Source organism: Aethalodelphis obliquidens, unplaced genomic scaffold, assembly GCF_003676395.1.
Source record: "Aethalodelphis obliquidens isolate GAN/ISIS:26980383/991018 unplaced genomic scaffold, ASM367639v1 scaffold43, whole genome shotgun sequence".
NCBI classification, from domain to species: Eukaryota; Metazoa; Chordata; class Mammalia; order Artiodactyla; family Delphinidae; genus Aethalodelphis; species Aethalodelphis obliquidens.
This window is the reverse complement of record NW_020837987.1, coordinates 16,216,373-16,224,251: the sequence shown is the minus strand read 5'-3', so window position 1 is coordinate 16,224,251 and position 7,879 is coordinate 16,216,373.

The following is a 7,879-nucleotide window of genomic DNA, read 5'->3' as shown; positions in this document are numbered from 1 at the left end:
GGGGTCGTTTCTCTCTAGTTGTGGTGCGCTGGCTCCAGAGTGTGGGCTCTGTAGTTGCTGCAAGCCAGCTTAGTTGCCCCGTGGCACGTGGGATCTTACTTCCCCGACCAGGGTTTCCAACCTGCGTTCCCTGTTTTGGAAGATGGATTCTCAACCACTGGACCACCAGGGAAGACCCTGCAGATGTCTTGCAACCAACACATTTTTTTAATGTAAAAGTCTCCTCTCTCTTGCTTAAAAAAAAAGAAAAGAAACTAGCCGTGTTGGCAAAAAAGACGTTTCAGTGTGGACTTCCATGTTTCCAAGCAAGGAGATGACTCAATGGTGGAAGCTTTCATTAAACACAGAACAGTGGAGGAGAAGCTGATTATAAGGCAAAGTCATGAATCCATTTTTTTTAATGGGGAATTTCCTTCCTTACATAATTATCAAGGCAGCCAAATTAACATATTCACAAGGAAAAAAGGGAACTTCCTAAATCACAGGAAGATTTTGACACAGGTCTCCCTGTGATATCATTATGAAACTGATACAAATTATTAACAATTCAAAAATGTGAAAAACAGAACGATATAGTATGACGTGACCTTAAAAATGAAAGAATATACATTTTTGAGTCCAGGTGGAAGGACTGAAATATTTACCAGTGTCAAACTTAGATAAGGATAGATCTTATTATAAAGGATTATTACCAGGAATTCCCTGGTGGTCCAGTGGTTAGGATTCTGTGCTTCCACTGTGGGGGGACGGCTCAATCCCTGGTCGGGGAACTAAGATCTAGCAAGCTGCCCTGCCACAAAATTTGTAAAGCCTCAAAAGTCAGACAAAAAAAGAGCTTTTCTTTTATACCCAGGGGTAAACAAGGTAGGAAAACTCCCATATGGAGGAGTGGATGAGCATGTGGCAGGAGCCTCAGTTTCTCAGATGATTTTTTTTTTTTTTTTTTTTGCGGTAAGCGGGCCTCTCACTGTTGTGGCCTCTCCCGTTGTGGAGCACAGGCTCCGGACGCGCAGGCTCAGCGGCCATGGCTCACGGGCCCAGCCGCTCCGCGGCACGCGGGATCTTCCCGGACCGCGGCACGAACCCGCGTCCCCTGCATCGGCAGGCGGACTCCCAACCACTGCGCCACCATGGAAGCCCCTCAGATGATGTTTTATGCTGAAGTCAGTTACTCTTGGGTGCAGATATTCTGGCAGGAAGGTTGCTCTGAATTACAAAGCTCAAAAGTGGTCCAAAAAGTAAGGCATTTGGGAGAGGAGAAAAACTTAATTTTGATTAAATCATGTTAACAGGCATTGTGTCCACTGATATAAGGACCAACAAATCAGTAATCGTTGATAAAGCAATGGATGGTAATTTGTCGGATTCCTTTCTTGCTGTTTCCAAAGTAAACAAGGGGGCTATTGTAAGTCTTACTGAAATTAAAGAGGAAGCATAGTGCTTAGTAAGTAAGCTGTTACCATCTGCAGAAAAGAAGAAAAGGAGTTCTTTTACCTTTGCTAGTTTCCAGAGTTCCAGGATTGGAGTAAAGTCTAATTGTCACTACATAATGTGACATCAAGCAAAATTCAAAAAATAACAAATAAACATGTTACATTTGGATAATGGAATATTAGAAAATTTAAACTAATAATGATAATAACAAACATGCCCAAGAACCTCAGCGTTTATGCCTTTGAATGGCATTGAAGGACCCTGCATGCTCCTTGTGCCTGTGTTGTGTCTCTTCCTGTCACATACAAGAGGAATTAAGTCTCTTAGATTAAATTCGTATTTGTCCTTACAACACACACATAGAAAAGACAGCAAGTATGACCTTAAATTTGGCCAAAAGACAATTTCAGTTGATTGAAAAAAGTAGATGCCATTTGGCTTAATTTCAATCATATTTATGAAATAACAATTTACCTCCTGATTGTAACAGATCAACAAATTAAATATAAAGAACCAAAGACTTAACATGTGTTTTTAAAGTTTTTTTTTTTTTTTTACATTGATGACATAAAGCAATGCTTTTGACTTAAACTGTCAGATTCCTCTTGACCTACACTCCCTGGATCAGAGTTGGTCTCTGCCTCTGGGGTTTTAGGGGAATAGAAATGGAAATGATGTTGTTATACCTTTAGTATGAAAACACTCAGTCAGCACAAGCAGAGTTTTGCATTTCACCTTTCAATTGCAGTTCCCTACAAAGATAACTCTGTTATCTCTTGCTTAAGTAAATGAGCCTGTGCTGGGTGAGAACCCACCCTACATCCCATGGCTCAGTTGCAGTCATCTCACTCCCAGTGTACCTGTCTCCACCCACTCATGCCCGGCTGTCTTCCTTAGTTTATCATGTCTTTGCAGTGAAACATAAATCTTTCCTTCTTGCCCTCTGTTCTCTCTCTTTCTTTCTTTCTTTCCTTTCCTTTCCTTTCCTTCCTTCCTTCCTTCTTTCTTTCCTTCTTTCTTTCTTTCTTTCTTTTCTTTCTTTCCTTCCTTCCTTCCTCCCTTTCTTTCTTTCTTTCTCTCTCTCTCTCTTTCCTTCCTTCCTTCTTTCTTTCTTTCTTTTTTTGGAACCCGTGCCCCATGCAGTGGAAGCCTGGAGTCTTAGACCACCAGGGAAGTCCCCCTAATTTTTCATTTAAATAGTTCTTTTTTCAATTTAAGAAGGAAAAAAACCCAACAAAACAAAACAAAACCGTGTTCAATATAAGTGGCCGAAAATGACAGCTCTAAGCATTTTCCTTGACTGTTTCAAACATTACTTTGAAATAAGCAGGTAGGAGCTGTACTCCTCAGAGACTCCAAGAGATCCAGAAGGTGATGATCCAGTTCAGTTAGGCAGAAGGCAACACCCAGGTGCAGAACAGAGGGAAGCCCGGTGCTGCCCCCAGAACCTTCCTTTTTCCTGACCAAACCTCCATATAAGCCCAGAATTCACCCCTACTCATTACCTGCTCCCCTGACACTTTCCTGTCCTCCCTCCTCACTGTATGTCGCTTCAGGGTCAGAAACACTCCCAGATTTCTGCAGACCCTAAAACGATCTATTCATATTTTTAAATCACAGAGCCTAATCAGCAACTGCCTACATGCTTACCCCTCTGCCCCAGCTAGTGACTGTTTTACTCTTTAGATCAGAACAGCTCCCCTATGATAGTTTCCTTGGTAACCCATGAGCCAACCTCAGGTCAATTCCCCTACCAACTGGTAACCTACCTCTTCCCCTCCAATAGCGAAGACTGCTGCCCTGTCCTGCCTGCCTGCCTTCTGCTATACAAGGCGGGGTGTCATTTCATGACCTTGCTTCGGACCTGTAAGATCCCCTATCCAATAGCATCACTGATGTGTCTGTGACTGTTTCCGGGCTCTTTCTTAGGTCTTGAGGCTGAGAATTTACAAGGGTTGCAGGCCTTCGGGGTGCAGCCCAGCAGGCCTCCTGTGTGAATGGGGAATAGAAACAGAAATGCTGTTACTGTTTCTGAATAGAAACAGAAATGCATGTCGGTATGAAACTGTCCATTGTACTCAGGGAGAGTTTTGCATTTCACATTCTTGTCTGTAATCCCTATACAAACAACTGCAATTTTTGATTCGTTAAACCACCTAAATTAATTTTCTTTTTTAAAAAATTCAAGTATAGTTGATTTACAATGTTATGTTAGTTTCAGGTATACAACACAGTGATTCAGTTATATGTATATATGCAGTTATATATAATATACATTCAAAATGAATACATATATATATTTTTGAGATTCCTTTCCCTTATAGTTTATTACAAAATATTGAGTATAGTTCCCCATGCTATACAGTAGGTCCTTGTTGGTTATCTATTTTATACTAATTCTAATTGCAGGAAATGTTCCTGGGTCCAATCATGGCCACATCAGGCTCTCACCAAGATCCCAGTTTCCAGACCAGTTAATTGCTTCAGCCTTACTAGCAGGACTTGCCTGCAACCAGCTAGCAAAAATAGGTTTTAACTTAAACCATGTTCAACTTGTCCTGAGGAAAACATCTGTTTCTAGGACTGCTCTGGTGGTCTAGTGGTTAAGACTCCATGCTTTCACTGCCATGGGTTGGGGTTTGATCCCTGGTGGGGGAACTAAGAGCCCACAAGCCGTGCGGCAAGGCAAAAACAAAACAAAAAAAATAATTTTTGACAGAAGTGTCCCACACGATGTAACCTTCTACCTTAAAACTGTTAAAGGGACTTCCTTGGTGGCGCGGTGGTTAAGAACCCGCCTGCCAGTGCAGGGGACACGGGTTTGAGCCCTGGTCCGGGAAGATCCCACATGCCGTGGAGCAACTAAGCCCGTGTGCCACAACTACTGAGCCTGCGCTCTAGAGCCCAGGAGCCACAACTACTGAGCCCCTGTACCACAACTACTGAAGCCTTGTGCCTAGAGCCTGTGCTCTGCAACAAGAGAAGCCACCACAATGAGAAGGCTGCAAACAAAACTGTTAGAGACAGTGTTACTGTCCTCCAGTGGGTGTGGAGCCAACAGATGCAAAGCAGGAAAGAAGGAAGGGTTTGTTTATTTATTTTTGGCCCTGCCACGTGGCTTGCAGAATCTTAGTTCCCTGACCAGGGATCCAACTCCGGGCCCCCAGCAGTGAAAGCCTGGAATTGTAACCACTGGACCACCAGGGAATTCCCAGGAAGGACTTATTACCTGCAACAAGTTGAGGAGAACACTGGGGATCTTTCCCAATGCTGTGTCTCACCAACAGCAAAATTGGCAAAGTTTTTTGTTGGGGGGGTGTGCCTCGAGGCATGTGGGGATCTTATTACCCCTGACAAGGGATCGAACCCGTGCTCCCTGCAGTGGAAGCACAGAGCAGAGTCTTAACTACTGGACCACCAGGGAAGTCCAAGGGGATGTTTTAAGCTAAAAGTACATGCCTATTCATGAAGGGGCTTGGGCTGTCAATGGAGTCCAAGCTTTAGTTGATTGAAGTAAGGAGGGTCAGAAAGGTCATCATCAACATCCCTTAGGTTCCAGTTGACCTGGTGGTCGAGTGCTTCAGGCTAATCTTTACTATTGAAACAGAACTGGGAGTCATTACAACTGATATATTGTCTTTGCTATTGTTAGTTCTCTTGCCTGATAGCAGGCTACGTTTCTGCATTCCTTTATTCCCTTAAGATCTTTAATTCCCGAGACCTGTTCAAGGGCAAGCATTGTGGCCAGGCTTAGATCATGAAATGGCTAAGGCAAAAATGGTTTCTCATATATCAAGAAAGCCATTCCTGGTTCTCTTTTTCTGGGGATCCTCTAACCTATCTTGTTACCTTACTGAACCAGGTTCCTTGACCCAATGTTCAGCAAGACATGAAGGTTTGCAGCAGAGAAAGTTTTATTCATGAGGCAGCCAAGCTAAGTGATGGGAGAACAAATATCAAACCCACCTCCCTCACGGCAAGACCTGGGACATGGGAAAAGTGATTGGAGATAAGAAAAACATGAGGTAATCCTTGTTCTGCACCAGCACAACTAAGTTAAAGGCTTCTTCAGGGAACTCATGTTCAGAAAATGGCTCTTAGCATGTTCAGAAGGTGGAGTTTTTGGCCCTCTGATGTCAAAATGTCACAGAGCAGACACTCACAGATGCGCAGGTGGAGGGTCAGTGGTTCTAACTAGTTGTAACCAGCTCGGCATCAAACTGGATACAGCTGACTCCAAGTTTCTAAAAAACAACTTGGACAAACATCTTTAGCTAAATGACACTTGCAGGATGTGCAAGCTTTCCTAAAAATAATTACAGTGTTTATGTATGACTGATTCACTTTGTTATGGGGCAGAAACTAGCACACCATTGTAAAGCAATTATACCCCAATAAAGATGTTAAAAAAAAAAGAAAAGAAAATGAAATACACACAATTTTAAAAAACAAAAAACAAAACAAAACAACAAAAAAAATAATTACAGTGGGCTTGATCCTCAAAAGCAGGTTACAGTTTATTATTTATTTAGTAAGTTAAATAGATCTAACTGGTGACTACCTTTGGTTTCAACAGTAAATCATTATAAGCAGGAGGCAAAGCGGCTACACAGAGTTCAAAAGACACACGTTTCTAAATCCCTAAAGAGACGCTTTACAGGCAAGGCTGGGGGTGGGGGAGGGGATGCAGAGGCCCCCCCCCCCCCCCCCCCCCCCCCCCCCCCTTGGGGGGCTCCCCCCCAGGCCTGGGCGCTCTCCTCGCCCCCCCCCCTCGCGTCAGCGCCTTTCGCAGTCCCCGCCCCCAGGCTGCTCCTTCTGCGCCTGCGCAATGTTCTACGGACGCGGAAGCGGAGAGACCAACCTGGGTCACCACGGAGAGCTGAAGTCACTCTTCGGTGCGTGAGTTTCTTCTTTCTACTGTATCTGCGCTTCGGGCCCCCCCCCCATACATCCTCAGAGTGTGGGACTTACTGCGGAATTTTTTTGTTTTTTGTTTTGCGGTACGCGGGCCTCTCACTGCTGTGGCCTCTCCCGTTGCGGAGCACAGGCTCCGGACGCGCAGGCTCACGGGCCGCTTCGCGGCATGTGGGATCTTCCCGAACCGGGACACGAAGCCGTGTCCCCTGCATCGGCAGGCGGACTCTCAACCACTGCGCCACCAGGGAAGCCCCTTACTGCGGAATTTTAAGTACTCGCCCCCGCCCTTACATCCTAAAGAAATTCACAGTGGGGGTCGTTTCCCTTTGGGGTTGAAATCGCTCTGAGGCCCGTCCCGGTCCTTGGGTTTTCGGCCTTCGGTCCACGTAGACACCGCCTTTCGCGCCGTTTTGCTGTTTGAAACCTTTTACTGTCTCCGCCTTCGGCCTGTAAAGCCCTCCTTCGCGAGGTGGATGCGCGTCCCCCAAGCCTCGCCCTCTGGAGGGCAGCGCTGGCCGCCCCGCTCCCAGAGAGGCCGCGTCCTCTTCCCGGTCCTGGGATTCTGGAGAGCCCGCCCCTCTCCGGAGACCCCCCTCCCTCCCTCCCCGCCCCTCTGTCCTCGCTTCTCCTCAGGCCGGTCTTTCTGCGTGAACACCCAGTGTTCTTCGGTCCCTAGTTCAACTTATTTGGAGAATGGCCAACAGAGCAACATGGTGCTAGGAGAGAAAGAGGACAACTGGAGGCGAGAGCAGAGGAGGAGAGAGCAGGAAGGACACGTAGCCGTGTGGGGTGCCAGAGAGTGGAAGTCAAAGGGAAGGTGACAGGGATAGAAGGAGTGTAACCCAAGGACAGAGAGGGAGCAGAGATGGAGAAAGAGGAAGGAATATATGGAGGTTTTGGGCAATCAGAGAGGTTGAGGAGGAAGAAGAAGAGGAATAACAAGTTGCAGAGTGCGGCAGGACGGGAGTGAGGGAAGAAATAGGCGGGGAGAAAGAGCAGTAGAGCAGAGGGGAATAAAAAGAATGAAATACAGAGATATATAAACGGAATGACATGGAAACACATAGTAGTGCAGGTAGAGGTGGGAAACTGGATCCAGATGGATGGTGAGTTGTTTGAATATGGATGATTAAGGTGTAATATATTGATTTGCGGCTTTAGAATCTAATACAAATGAAACTTGTTTGTTTACATTATACAGATAAGGATGAGAAGTGCAGAACTCCTGTGCACAGGGCTCGTGCATTTTGTAATTATTTGTAACAGAAGATAACTTCCATTTGCAAGCCCTGTTCAGCCAGCGGGCAGTGACGTCACTCCGTTGTGGGTCACCCCCTTCCCTTTTCCTAACATGGGGTAGAGGACTATGGACAGGAATCGTACAGCGAGAAATGACTGACTCTGTCACTACATGGTGCCTTTTTTTTTAAAATAAATTTATTTATTTATTTATTTTTGGCTATGTTGGGTCTTCGTTGCTGTGCACCGGCTTTCTCGTTACAATTTTAGTATATGTGCTGCCGAAGTG